Below are 15,093 nucleotides of genomic sequence, written 5' to 3' on the forward strand. Positions count from 1 at the left end.
AGGCTGACGATGGAAATCATTAGGTTTATGTTTCAAAGCCACATTTCCATTCAATGTATTGGCAATAACAGTGGCAGAATTTGGGGTTGTATAATTTAAATGAGGCGTTGTAACATTGCCAGATTCCTGTTTGCTACTGTTTAAGCAACCATAATACGCATTCAAACCATCAAAAGCTTTAAGACGGACCGTCCGTCGCATTTTATATAACAATTTAATCCGTCAGTTTAATACACTTTCTAAAATTTTCTATCATAGTTTCTATCATAGTTTTCACACCTTGAAACTTTCTGAGAAGGGAAAATGGGACACCTTTTAGCACCATCTTTTTTAGGGAAAAGTCATGTTCTAGGCTAAGTCACACTACCATTACATCTGATAGAAAAAGAAGACAAACTTGATTTGCAAAAGACACCTTCTTACTAGGGATACATCGATACCATTCTTTCCAGACCGAGTCTGGCTAACGATACTTTTTCTCAAGTACTCGCCAATACCAGTTACCAATACTTTTTTTTTAGTGTCATGCGACAGTTTTTTTTAAAAAAAACAACACAGACTATTGATTTTAGGAAATTGGTGGAGCATCAGGGCTCCTTTTCAATCCTGGTAGTCCTACCACTGACTCCAAGCTGTAGAGGGACTACAAATCTCAGCAATACATTATAAAGCAATGCAGAATGCCACCAGTTATAGAGAAGTACAAATCTCAGCAATACATTAAACAGCTATGCAGAAATACTACCAGCTATAGAGAAGTACAAATACCAGCAATACATTAAACAGCTATGCAGAATACCACCAGCTGTAGAGGAGTACAAATCCCAGGAATACATTATACAGCAATGCAGAATGGCATAGGCTATAGAGGACTACAAATCCCAGCACTGTAGTATACAGCAAAGCAGAATAATAGTATATGAATTTGCTACATATTCTGTGCTGCCGTTCTGCTCTGGGGTGCCGGCTTGATGTCTCGGGCGTAGGGTCTCCAGAGGGGGAAATGTGCAGGCCAGTGCAAGCGTTGTAAACCGGCAATGCTTCAATTTGAAAAATTGAAGCTCTAGTATCGGTTCTCAGTACTGGGGCATTTTCACGAGTACTTGTGAAAATGCCCCGTATCAGCACCGACACTAGTATCGGTATTGGTGCATTCCTACTTTCTACATCTATAGCTATCAATGTCAACAAAAAAGTGAAACTATAAAAAAAAAGAACCTGTTGCAATTGTGAGTAGTTAGGAATGAGCACATGGAAATGTAACACTTTCTACACACAGCAAAAGATGTGCATCTAAATGATTTTTTATTAAAGCAGGCAGACTTGTGTTCCCTGCCACCGGCCATGGTTCTTCCTGCTATTCCTATGTCACAAGAGGACTTAGCAATGATGTAATGTTGAAGAATGGAGCTACAACCAAGCACATCATTTCTTTCCTGCATGATGACAACCTTTTTTTTATTTTTAGCATCATTGTTTTATATTCTTTTTGCTGTACACAAAAGTTGTTAATTCCTTCTGTCAGGACCAAGAGAGCTGTGTGCAGCATTGTAAGCATTTTATTATTTTTTTTCTGCTTCAAATGAGATCTATAATTGAGTCTACCGACCTCTGACACAACTGTATTTAGAGCAGAAACTACAGTGCTCTTGAAATGAGATGGTAGAGGTGGTATGGTACTTTTTGCTGCAGCAGAAGTTTCTTCCCTGGGCCTTTGTAGGGAATTGGATCTTTGTAGTATCTCTCATTATTCAGCTGAGCCTAACCCCTGTTGGATTAATAGGTAATATAATAACAGTAACCAAACTTTCCCGTTGATCTGTTAAGAAAAAAATAGCTTCAACTATAAGGACTGTGCCTCATTAAAGAGAATTTGTTTTCTAGCACATTAAACTGTCATTGGGAAAAACAACTATTTCCTAAAATTTACCATCCTTCGTATTCTCTCATTTAAATTAGATCTGAACTGTGTGTTAATGCAGCTGATATTTTAATTCTAGTCATTCTATGAATAGTTTTGCGGTTTCGATCAAAGTCTTTCCTTCAATTTTGGAATGTATAATATCCAGATTGTTGACAAAATAAGGTACAGTAAGTTGAAAACCCAATTTGCTGCTTGTCTGCACATGGTCTTTGAGGTTCTGAAACACGATTCTGAAACACTCATATGCCACAGACTTACCAATGCCCATTGTTTAGAATCCAGGAAACCCCTGTCCTCCCAGGTCTCACCTATAAATAAGGAGCACCCCACTAACTGCATTCAGGGCAACTGCCCGAACTGACCCTTTAAACCAATGCAAATAACAGTAGATTTTGATAAAGTGCATTTTTTTGGTTAAATGTATTTATTTTGTTAATAAATTATATATATTAATATACAGTATATGGATACATACACACACAATATATACTGACTCGCCAAAAAAAAGTCACCACCTGGACTTAGCTAAGCAAATAGCTAAGAGCCCTCCAATGGATAAGTGTTATGATCTGGGGTTGCTTCAGTTGGTCAGGTCTAGGTTCAGTAACGTTATGTCCCCAAATATTAGGTCAGCTGCCTTCCTCAATATTCTGAATGACCCTGATGCCATGGGCATATTCCAAGATGACAATACCAGGACTCATTGGGTTCCAATTGTGAAAAAGTGGTTCAGGGGACATAAGACATTTTCACTCAAGGATTGGCCACAACAGAGTCCAGACCTTAAGGCCAATGAGAATATTTAGGATGTGCTGGATTAGATTTTACACAGACTCTCCCATCATCACTACAAGATCTTGGTGAAAAATGAATGCAACTCTGGACAGAAATAAATGTTGTGAGATTGCATAAGCTTATCGAAAAAAATGCCTCTGAATACGTGCCGTAATCAAAGCTAAAGGTGGTCCAACTAAATATTAGATTGTGTGACTTTTTGGGGGGCTTGACAGTGATCTATACAGTCATGGGCAAAATATTGGCACCCTTGCATTTCTGTCAGATAATGCACCACTTTGCGCAGAAAATTGTTGCAATTACAAATGTTTAGGCATTCTCATGCTTATTTCTTTGTTTGTATTGGTATGACACAAAAATGTGGAGAGACAAAAAGCCAAATCTTACACATTCCACGCAAAACTCCAAAAATGCACTAGACACATTTATTGGCACCTTCAATTAACATTTGGTAGCACTGCCCTTGGAAAAAATAACTGAAATCTCTACAAAGTTGTCAGACCTGGTTTGCCCATTGAATGATCTCTTCTCATCTCCTGTTCCTGTGACAACTCAAAAAAGAGAGTGAATCTCTGCAGTAGAGTCATCAATACAAATCTGTCAGAGACTCTGACCTTTTCTCACTCTATCCAAAACTAAGGACAACATGTTGGCTTTACAATCACTTTAACTCAAGAAAGCAGTTTTTGAGCTGTGGGTGCCTGGAGTGGCAGAGGGGAACAGAATTGCTGTAGGTAGACTCATACACCAACTTATTTTGGTTGATGTTTCAGTTTTGCATGCATTAGCATTTTAAGATGATCACTTTTATGTGCATTCCTTGCAAATACAACATTAAAAAGCTATAGGTATTCTTCAATATGTAAATGTGAATATTAAGATTGACTGCTCCTTACTGTTTTCATCATAGAACAATGTCAGGTACAACATTCTCAACCCTGAATAGGAATCTTGACTTTGCGGTAGATCCTACATATCACTTTCCATCACTGTGTTCAATAGAACAAAAAGCCCCTTTTTATCCCAGCCCTAATGCATTCTTTGACGACGCAGGGATCATCTCAGTGTACTCTGGAAACGATGCATAAAAAAAGGCAAATGCATCCATTATTTCTTAAGCTGTCTTTGTGTATCTGACACAAGCATTCAATGTCTCCATTAAAATCAATAGTATCCCCTGGTAAATAACTACATGTAGACGCTATGGAAAATAGCAATTCATATAGCTCTATGAAAAGGGAGAATCAATAGCTCCCTTTAAGTGAGAAACCTCTGGGGTTAAGTGCATACTTTGTTACATGGGCATCAATATGTCCCGCTCATTACATAAGATGACAGACACAGCAATGATCGATAGAATGATCACAGGCTTGTTGCATGCACTTGGCAATCCAGCCCGTCCAGTTCCAGTTAAAGCACAAAGCAAAATGGCCATCATGGTGTCATGCCTCAAAAAGTCTTAGGCTGGCCATAGATGTACAGATCTCTGTCTTGTCCAGAGAACTGCAATCACTGGGATACATATTTCTGCCCATCTCGCCTGGTGGTGTGTTCATTGTGAATTATATATGTACATTCCTACTCTAACATGCGAAAAGATTAACTCCAGACAAATCTTGTTTTATTAGTTTTGGATAGAATTGTGAATTGCTAGAACCTCTGTCAATTTTTCTTCTGGGACTATGTGGCTAACAACAATAGTTATATAGCTACTATATATATAAAAAAAGTAATAACAGAAAAACAAAATGCTGCTAGCTTTTGATCTATGTACATACAAATATCCACATATTTTTAAGCATAGTACTTGTCCAGACATAGGTAGCATCTTTGATTTGCAACTATTTTTTCTACCCCATTGGATGCTATTGTGTATGATTTATAGTATGGCTTTGTTTTTTGGCGGGGCGCCAAGATAATGTAACAGTTTTGAAGTAATGTGTATGTGTGAGGTGTTTAGTTTGTCTTATTATTTATTAGTTTTTAATAAAGTTTGTTTTTATACTTATAGATACAGTTTAACCCAAGGCCCCTTTTTTTCTATCTCAGGCCATATCATTTGTTTGGGATGGATTAATGCTTGCATTGCATTGCAATTAATTTCATTTGCTAGTTAGTGATATAATTAAAGGAGTTAACTGTGGCAATTTCTTTCAATTCGTTTGATTTTTTTTATTGCAGTCTGTGTCCTCATTTTGGAGATTTCTTATATGCTGCTCAGCTTCACCTCATTAAGGTGAGGTTTTAAGAAAAGTTGTTTTAATTTATGGTATATGTGTAAGAGCAAGTGAAAACAAATCAGCAAGCTACCAATTCAATCCAACAAATGCAGTAGTTGTGCTAAAATTAACAAATTAATTTAATTTATCTTAATCTAAGTTCACCGCTGCAGCTACAGCACACACAGACCACTGTCTTCGAAAAATGATTGTCGTATAAAAAAGCCCAGCTTCCTGATTGGCTGAGAAACCGGCTCCATGCTCCCTCGTCACCAAGTGACAAGGGAGCATGGAGCCGGCTTCCCGGCCAATCAGGAAACGGGGCAGCGTGAAACGATTTGCCGTCCAGCTTACTGATACCGGAATTTCCAGTATCGGGATAGGCATCGGGAGCATTTGGGTGAGTACGAGTGCTTGCCCAAACACTCCATATCGGCACTGATACTAGTATCGGTGCATCCCTACTAGAAGGGACAGAGCAAAATCCAGTGCTCTCAGTATTAGTGCTTAGCCACACAACTGATCAGATGTCTTCATTATAAGAACACTTGTGATTAGGGGTGTTGCTGTTTCTTAGCTCTGCCAGTACAGGGGACTGTAGTGTGAGCGCTGAAAGCCACATTTTCACAGAGCAAATAGGGTATTTAAATAATTGTAAAGCAAAAATAAGTTACAAGTCACAACGGGACTATACAAGGGTACAGAACTATAAAGAGAAAAACAGATTTGAGACTTTAACATTTGGCATGTGCTTAGTGCTTCATTGTATGTCATTGGTCATGGTGCAGGTGATAAACTGAAACTGTGGTGCCCAATTCCCAGTCCCATCAAAGTGTGTGTGTTGGGGAATGGGGGTGGGGGGTTGTGGTCAGAACCAGCTGGCAAATCCAAGTCATGCAGCAAATCTACTTTAAACCAGTTATCCAGCTCTCTAAATCCTGTGTTTCTATTCACAGCATTGCAAAGCTGAATGCTTAGTGCTTTGCTGACCTGAACAACTGATCTGTCTGCCCCCAAGCCAAACACCTCTCTTCCCAGACAATATGCCAATCAGTACATTGTATTACAACACTCAATAGGAAGAAATTAATGACATAAATGTCAGTACCGGGATCTGGTCATGCAGAGAAAACAGGGCAGTCTACAGAAGGGTCAAATGAATATTGCTGATATATCCAGTGTGGGAGCCATAGAAACGGCGGTCAATAATGAGAACTGACATCAAAAGGCTGCGGAGCAGAATGCAGACGTAGAGCTGCTCCTTTAAATCAGAAACACATTAATCTACTAACCCACACAGGCCTCACCTTTCCAGAGTTACAGTAGCAGCAGGTCCATGACTAGTGATTATATTATTGAGCGCCACAAGCCCGCCAGCAGTCCCGTCATTATAGTATCTCATTAAATGTTCTTCCCACAGGAAAATATAGCATTTACTAAGCAGTTTGAGAAAGGTATCGACTGCCCTTGAATCTAAAGTACATAATCCCACAAGCCTGCACTGTCTGATACAAAGAAATGTTGTCAATATTCCAATATCTTAGGAAAAATAGTAGATCTGTCCCCGCAAATTTAGATTGTCAGCTCTTCAGGGCAAAAATGGAATTAGGACCGATACACTTGATGCAACAAGGTTACTGTATGTGAAAGAGTTCCTAACAATGTGTACAAATATTGTGCATATGTAAACTTAGCAATGACGATATAAAGCAAAATTCATATTCATGCAAATTTGCCATTATGTGCTATGGTGACTGGCATCAGACTGAGAAAAGCTTACAAGTATTGACAACATTGTGAACATTTGAAGATTACTTTTCCCCTACACATGGTCCCTTACCAAGGGAAAATTAAGCTACAATCCCCTTTGGCAGCTAGTGGATGACGCTGTGTGCAACTGCCAGCTGTCAGATCGGGTGGCCACTGATAGCTTTAGTCCCCACATAGAAAGGGGAGCAATCAATTGGGTTCCTTCCCGATCATGTAATCGGTATGTCAACTATCACTCACTGATCACACGCAGGCAGTGCATTCACAGATAATGAATCTATAGCCTCCAGATGTCAATACTTGCTTTATTATGTAATTGTCAGATACAATTACAGTATTGAACATTTATTTTAAAAAAATTATATTTTTGTTAATTTGTCAGCCTATAATAAAAAAAAAAACAGAACAGGTTTTTTTTTATTAAAACAGTGTACCAAGTTTAAGCCTTCTATGAAAAATTATTTAGGTAGCAAATTATTCATAGAATTATAGTTAACTGACCCATACTGATACTGTCAAATTTAGCCTTGGCATCTACGCTTCAATGACCCCTGGGTACAAAGTGATTAAGCAAAGTATTAGCAGATTATTTTTATCAATAAAACAGTGTTCATCGCTACTCAGGAAATCATCTGCCTGCATAATTTCCCCTGCATATGATGGACAGGACATCAGTGATGAAAACACATTGGTGATTTCCAATCAAAATCGTATGCTTTAAATTAAAAGCGGAGCGAATCAGAACTTAAAAACGAGTTTGTAATTTTTTTTCCAGTTTTAGGATATCAACATAAAATATAGTAACACCAATAACTAGGAATGCACTGATACTGTTTTTTCGGTATCGAGTATGAGTTACTATATATTTTTTTCGGTACCAATACCGAACACCGAATGCCAATACCGGAAATCCCATTAAGGAAGACGGGAGAGGGTAATGACTCGTCACCCGACTTTCTAATTAGCCAGGGAGCCTGAAGCTGGCTTCCTGACCAATCAGAAAACCGAGGGGTGAGTCATTACCCGCTCCCCAACTTCCTGATTGGCCAGGAAGCCAGCTCCATTCTTCCTGGAAACCGGGCAGTGTGTAATGACTCCTGACACCAGAAATTGCAGTATCGGGAGCATTTGGGTGAGTACGGGTACTCGCCATCAGTGCATCCCTACCTATAACTATGTTATTATACAGTGTTATCCTTTAAACTGTAAAAGACATGCCTCTAATTGCCTAAGGGCACTGAAGCATGATGGGACGATGTAGTAATTTCAAATGCAGGTCTACTAAAATGACTATTATTGCCTCTTTGTAGAATTTTCTATTGGGCTCTCCTTTGTTGTTTTAACTGTTTCTAGAATATTAAAAAGTAAGATTATCCAAGAAAGTTAGTCAATATCCTTGAAATATATTGAGTTCACCTCTTTTTGATACAATGCCTTTTCTCTATATAAAGAAACTTTGCAGACCTTGGCGGGCTTTACCTTCAACCTTTGCAGGTCAACATGGTCAACTGAACCTCAATCTTCCAACTATCTTTTCTATAGATCAGAGAAATCAAGCCATTCAAGATTTTCAAGCACCGTGGTATTACCTGGATTAAGAGAGATTTTCTCATTTAAAATAAAATTAGACTGATAAATCCAGGCCTATAAAGCACTTTAGGGAGCATTAGAAGTAGAAGAAAGGATTCACAAGATACATTAATTAAAATGCTCTTAAAAAAGAAATATCGCAACACTTGAGTAAGGTTAAATCTTAGTTAAAGGGGGACTGGACACCAGCCAAATGACTCCTTTTTCATTCCCATCTTCCATGCAAATACCTCTATAAACTGACTTCAGAATTTTCTGTACCCTCCCCACCAAGGCTGCCATTCAAAAATCTCCTTCCGATACTTAGCACTGTTCCCGAGCAGAACTCTATGCGAGGCTGCCTCTGTGTTAAGCAGACAATCTGATCCTCAACCCCACACATATTATGTCCTCCGTCATAGCTAACAAATATAACAAGTTATGAGGCACTGACTACTTTGGGAAACCCCAGTGATGGCCAAAGGTAAAATATTTGGGGGGGGGTTAGGCATGCAGGGGACCTAAAGTCTGCCTTTTTAATGAAATACCACTTTAAGCTAAACAATACAACTGCCCTGTTTATGAAACACGTAAAAAGTCTACAGTTCCACTGGAATACATTTTTTATTCTGAGAACAATTATGGAACCCTATTTCTACAACTTTTCTGCTCCTAATTGTAAGCTTTTGATCACATTTAAAATAGTCCCAAAAAGTGACATCATAGCCTCATGCTGTCTCAGATTTTCTAGATGATTTCAGATCCATAGTTCTGATTCCATGCACATGCTTTTTTCCCCTTTAAAATGGGAACAACTGGCTATTGACCATAAACAGTTCCATGCATGTACATGCCAGGTCATAAAAACAAAGGCGGCTGCCAACTCAGGTCTATTAATGTCCAGTGGCCCTTTGGCCAGAACCAGTGTAGCTCCTCCTATTTAAGTGGCACTTATCCCAAATGACAGATTGGGTCTTCATATAAGGAGAAAGAGTATGAACTGTTGTGTGTGTCCACAGAAATTGAGGATATACAAAAATAAGTTGATCTCCCTGGTGCCTACATCCCTAGAACTACATATCAAAAACCCATGACCCCAGATTGTGACTTTAATGGTACCAAATTAGAACATATCATATCAACACAACTATATCCAACCTAAGTAATTTTTAGTATAGTTTTGAGTAGATAAGATAAGAGAAATCTCACAAATATATATATAAATTTCTAACATAAAACATGAAAAGTTTATACATACCACAGCTATTATGTGAGTATGTTACAGACTTCTCTAAAAATCTCACTGCACCAACATTTATACTGGAGATTGTTAGTTGCCTTAATCTATATAGTTTGCGTACAATTTTCTCTTTGCTTTACACCTTTCAGAGGAACTCAGCCTGCTTCCTCAGGAGCTAGAGGTCCAACAATATTACCCTATAACACTAAACAAAGGTAAATATATATAATACAGTATGCAAGTAGAATTTATTTAAAAACATAAACAATTCTTAAAGAATCATCAGAATGCAATGAAGTAAAACTTACATCATTGCATCTAATGTGATCCCAAAGGATCTTTTGTGACGTGTGAACAACTTAAATGAAGAGAGTCCAAAGAAGCAAGTAACTATAATTCATACAAGAAACAGAAAAATATTTCCAAATGTGTTGGAACACAGTAAACAAAGACTGCACCTGATATCTGGACGTGCCCATTTATTCACCTTTACAAAGGCCCAACTGTAATGATCAAACTGATGTCATCACTTCCTTTTACTGTGTTGTGCATAGCCAGCCTAAAACCAATTTTGCATCAGTCTTTTAAACTTGGAATTTTCAATTGTGTATATTGAATGTTTTCTTTTGAGATGCTACACACGTTTGCCTTTTTGTGCGATCAATCCAAATTACAATCAGAATTATGACTGAAATGGCCATTACTTTTATATGAAAGTTAGCTCTATTGATTTTGCATGCAATAAAAAATAGGAGAGATTAAATAAATGGTCAATGCACCATACTTGCTGCAACTATATTGAAAGTAAGCAAAAACTTTCAAAACAGTTAGGTTATTTTGTTTGCAAGTGAAGTTAAACTTGAACTTCTATTACTGGCTTCCTTTAGGTCAGGAAAATAAACCACTAAAATCACTTTTTTTATGTCTGTTTGATAAGTGCAGAAATACTTGTTGATCCTACCGAAAATCTTGTTAACAGCTCCCAGTGCTTTCATCCTCTCCTGACTGTTATCGGTTATCATCTTTGTTATTGATAAAAGGAGAAGGGAAAGTGTTCTGTAGTTCTGTCCTAGGGTAACAACGATGCGCCTCCGTAAACACAATGGAGTCACCCTAGGACAGTAGAAGTCCAATTAACACACCAAGATAAGCTACCTTATTTTCAAAGACGTTTTTTTAGTTGGGTCCAAAGAAATTAAAAATTTCAGTCACAAGGTTAAAAAAGAACAACTTAGGCTGTTAACGTTACATTAAACTCAGGAGTTAAATCTTAAAAATGCATTTAAGTACCTTAACTATTAACAAAATCTATCTTATTTGTGTATCACTCGGCTGTAGATCGTCAAATCATCTCTGAATTAGTGCTGACACTGTCCTTCACTGCAGAGCATGTTCGGCATGTTGATACATTTGAACTGCAGTTGACCTTGTTCTGACCTTCATTTGGCCTCCTAAGCTGCATCAACCTCCTTCAAGCTGCTTTTGAGTTCCCATATACTTTTATGGGCAGAAACCAGTTTTGACACCAACAAAAAACAATCACAACCGCCCCTTAGAAAGCATATAGCTTCATTTCCCTTTCCTTTGTAAAAAAGGAAAAGCTTAATTGCAGTCAGCCTTATTTTTAGAGCTATATCAATATTACTATTTGCTTGAATCCCCAGGGGGAGTTAGAGGAGGTTTTGGGGCTATAGAAAACTTCTAATATTATTTTGATTTTCTACAATATGCTACTCACCAAGTGTTCTGTTGCGTTATATGACCTTTCTGTCTAGTTGGTGTTTTGCTATTGATTTTAATTACTCAGTTTAATTTACTGCATGCCAACACAAAGCTGTTTACTTCTACTTGCCAAAATGTTGTCATAGCCTCCCGGAGGAAGGCTGAATGAGAAAATTGTACATGTTTTGGAGTTTGAGGCTATTCGCTAGAAAGGAATATCATTGGGCCCTGCTCTATAAAATGTTACTGCAGCCGCAGCAGGCAGACACTTAAGATTGCTGCACACAGTAAAAGAATAAAATGTCAGGCGAGTCTGGGCGCAAATAAATCTCGCCATCGTCGCTGAGCTTTATTGGTCTGTTCTGTACTGTACTTATACAAGGCTTCATCAGATCAAGTATTTAATGCCCTGTCTCATCGCTTCTTGCAGTGTCATTAAATAGAGGAAGATTTGTTAGAAGACATATTATACCCGATGTAGATCGATAACCGGAGGGCAGGCTGGCAGTTCGGTTTGACTGCAGAATGTCTCACTCACAGTTACAGGCTACGGGTAATGTCAAAAACACAAATGTTGTCTTAATAATTTTATTTTCATCCTAGAACCTTTGTAAGGACATTTAAAGGGCATTTGTTTTTTATTCTAGGAGAACTGCAGGGTAGATGGCTTCACTGATAATAACTTAAAGCAGACTTTTACCCCCTTTTACTAAAAATGACACCAGCATGCAGCTCTGCAAGCCGATATAAAATAATCTTACATTAATTAGTTACACAAACTGGTTTTTCATTTACTTACAAATAGAGTTCATCTACTTCCTGGTCCACGTCTGGCATAAATGATGCAATGTGCCCAAGCATTGCTCCTGGGAATGTTACATCAGCAGAACATTGCTGGGAAATCTCATTTCTAATCTCATGAGATCTCAGGGAAAGGCATTTTCCTCCCCGGAGATGATGTGGATGGTAACATGACCTAGTCACATGCTCCAGAGTTCCAGGAAGTGAATGGAGAGCTAGTAATCTGCCTTTAGTAAACATGGCCACTGTCAGAAGACTGGGAAAGAAAAAAATAAATAAAGTATGTAAAGAAAATAAAGCCGGCAATTATCTAGAGGTATGTGTTTGTAGATTGTCATTACTAAACAATTCTAAAGGTGTGTTTGTTGTTACTTTAAAGATAGACAGGATTTACATGTGTGATCTCTGAACCAGCATCTTAGCCTGGGCAGTAAATGCTGACCCTCTGAAGATGCCTGAACCAAGGTGATGTTACATTTACAGGCTGATTTACTAAAGGATTGCACTCAATAAAAAGGGTGAAGATTCACTTCAATTAACCACTCATGTGAAAAGCTAATTCCCCTTAATTTATTTCATCTGCATATGACTGGGTATTTAAAGTGAACGCAGCTACCAATTTTGGAGTGAAAAGTCGCCTTTAATAAATTAGGTTTACCACTTAGCATGCATTCACTTAACATGAAGAAATATATCTGGTGCTAGGTCCACTTTAAGTCCCCATTCACACCTAGGCGTTCTGTTGCTGAAAGCTAAGTGCAACAAAACACTCAAAAAAAGGAATCCAATTAATTTATACCGCTTCTGTTCACACCAGAGCGTTTTGAAGCAAGCAGAAAAATGGCTGTCGCACGAAAAAGTACATGAGCTACTTTTTGGCAGAGTACAGAAGTTTTTGGTTCCGTAGAATTCAAAGGGAAACTTTGTGAGACAAAATGCTCAGGTGTGAACAGGGGCTATAGAAATGAATGGGATCCCTTGTCTTTAGCGTTTTCGTTGTGCTTAGCTTTGAGCAAGAAAATGCTTAGGTGTGAACGTAGCCTAAGAATAGTAAAGTATGTGAAATGAAAATTGATTGCTATTTTTATGATCATGTGTATTGATTATTTGGAAGAAAATATAAATAATTAAAAAAAATACACTGTCTGGACAAAAAAAAATCACCACCTGGATTTAGCTAAGCAAATAGGTAAGAGCTAAAGGGGTTGCTTCAGTTGGTCAGGTTCAGCAATGATGTGTGCCCAAAAAATTAGGTCAGCTGCGTACCTGAATATAGTGAATGACCAGGTTTTTCCATCAAAGGATTTTTTTCTTCCCTGATGGCACATTGGGCATATTCCAAGATGACAATGCCAGGATTTATCGGTCTCAAATTGTGAAAGAATGGTTCTGGGAGCATGAGACATTTTCACACATGGATTGGTCACCACAGAGTCCAGACCTTAACCCCATTGAGAGTCTTTGGGATGTGCTGGAGAAGACTTTACGCAGTGATCCGACTTTCCCATCATCACTACAAGATCTTGGTGAAAAATTAATATAACTCTGGATGGAAATAAATGTTATGAGGTAACTTAAGCTTATTGAAACGATGACACGGTGAATGTGTGCGGTATTCAAAGCAGTTAGGTCTTTAACCTTCAATGCACAACCTGGCCAAGAAGACACCCCCTAGTCTGCTGATTGGACATTTACTTTAGGCTGTACTGACCCCTGGTCAATGGAATTGGGTCAGGGATGGTTTTTAATATTACATTCCCTTCTATTCACTTAACACACTATTCATTGTATGTTATGTCTCTAGTTTTTGTTTTTTTAGTATTATGTAAGATGGTGATATTGACGCTGTAACTGTTTTAGTTCACAGTCACCGGCTGGTAAAATGTTAGCCTCTTGTGTAGCATAGCAACTTGTTAGTTTGATCATTTCTTTTCTTTTAAAGGTCACCTTTTCAGCACAACGCACAGCGAAACCCCTTGCTAAGTGATATATAAAACAAAGTTAATTGATTGATTGCCTTTTAACTAGGAAATTCTACATCTCTAGCAGACATGTGGCCTTGGAGAACTCATCCCAACTGTACAGATCTGACAGCGACAGTGAAGAAAAATGACATTTTTAAATTATTTAGAGAACAGAGAACGCGTTTATATTTGTTAAAGCCTAACTACAGTCAAAACATTTTTGAGCTCTGAATAGTGTAGGGAAAGCTGGAAACACCGATTGCTTTTTTAACTGTTTGCATCCCCTTTGGACAGATTTTAGGGTACTTCCTGTCCAGATGATAGGTGTCTAACAGTTGCATAATGTAGAAATGTATAGACTATCGAATGTACAGCACAGTGTACAGAACAGACTAGGGTTCAGTAAGGAAAGTACATTACAGTGGGCAAAGTGGAATGGGGTGAAGCATATAATATACATCTCAGGGCCCATTCACACCAAAATCAGAAGGAAATCGCAAGCCAACAGAGGCTTCATTGCCTTGCAATTGTACCGATTTCCTTCTGATCAATTGTGTTGCAATTAATATTTTCCTCATGTATATTTCTTTGTAAAAATGTCATCTTTTTATATAAATTAACAAAACAATGTTACATTTTAATATCTTACATCCTAATTTAATATTAGGAGTACAATAGGTTCTTAGTAGTCTTCCAATACAGGTTATCCATTTACGTTGTGGTACATATCAATGACAGCACAGTGTACAAAGTGAAAAATGTGGGATTATCTAATGTACAGTACAGTGTACAGAGTGGAACAGTGTGATTCATATAATGTACAGTACATTGTACCGAGAAGCGGTGTGGAGTATATAATGTACATCTCAGTGTATATACTGTAATGGAAGATTGTGGAGTATGTAATATACACTAAATTGCCAAAAGTATTGGGACCACTGCCTTTACACGCACATGAACTTTAACCCCTTCATGACTGAGCTAGTTTTTAGTTTCTGTTCCTAAATGACTGACACACTTTTTACATTTTTGCTGTGTGATTCTTCCACAGCAGCAAGTTTTGATTATTATTATTATTTTTAGAATTTT

At 37.9% G+C, this 15,093-nt stretch overlaps 1 protein-coding gene and 1 long non-coding RNA gene across 2 annotated transcripts in view; both read right to left on the reverse strand.

The window, feature by feature from the left end:
- Positions 1-15,093, reverse strand: part of LOC108784279 (cytosolic carboxypeptidase 6-like) — a 727,452-nt gene that overhangs the window by 578,928 nt on the left and 133,431 nt on the right. The window lies entirely within an intron of this gene.
- The window catches only part of LOC108784280, a 13,373-nt gene continuing 10,403 nt past the window's right edge, over positions 12,124-15,093 (reverse strand). The window contains exon 3 of the long non-coding RNA XR_001941060.1: positions 12,124-12,226. This is a non-coding gene — a long non-coding RNA (uncharacterized LOC108784280). The remainder of the gene's footprint in view (positions 12,227-15,093) is intronic.

This window comes from Nanorana parkeri, unplaced genomic scaffold (assembly GCF_000935625.1).
Source record: "Nanorana parkeri isolate BGI_ZX_2015 unplaced genomic scaffold, ASM93562v1 scaffold106, whole genome shotgun sequence".
NCBI lineage: Eukaryota > Metazoa > Chordata > Amphibia > Anura > Dicroglossidae > Nanorana > Nanorana parkeri.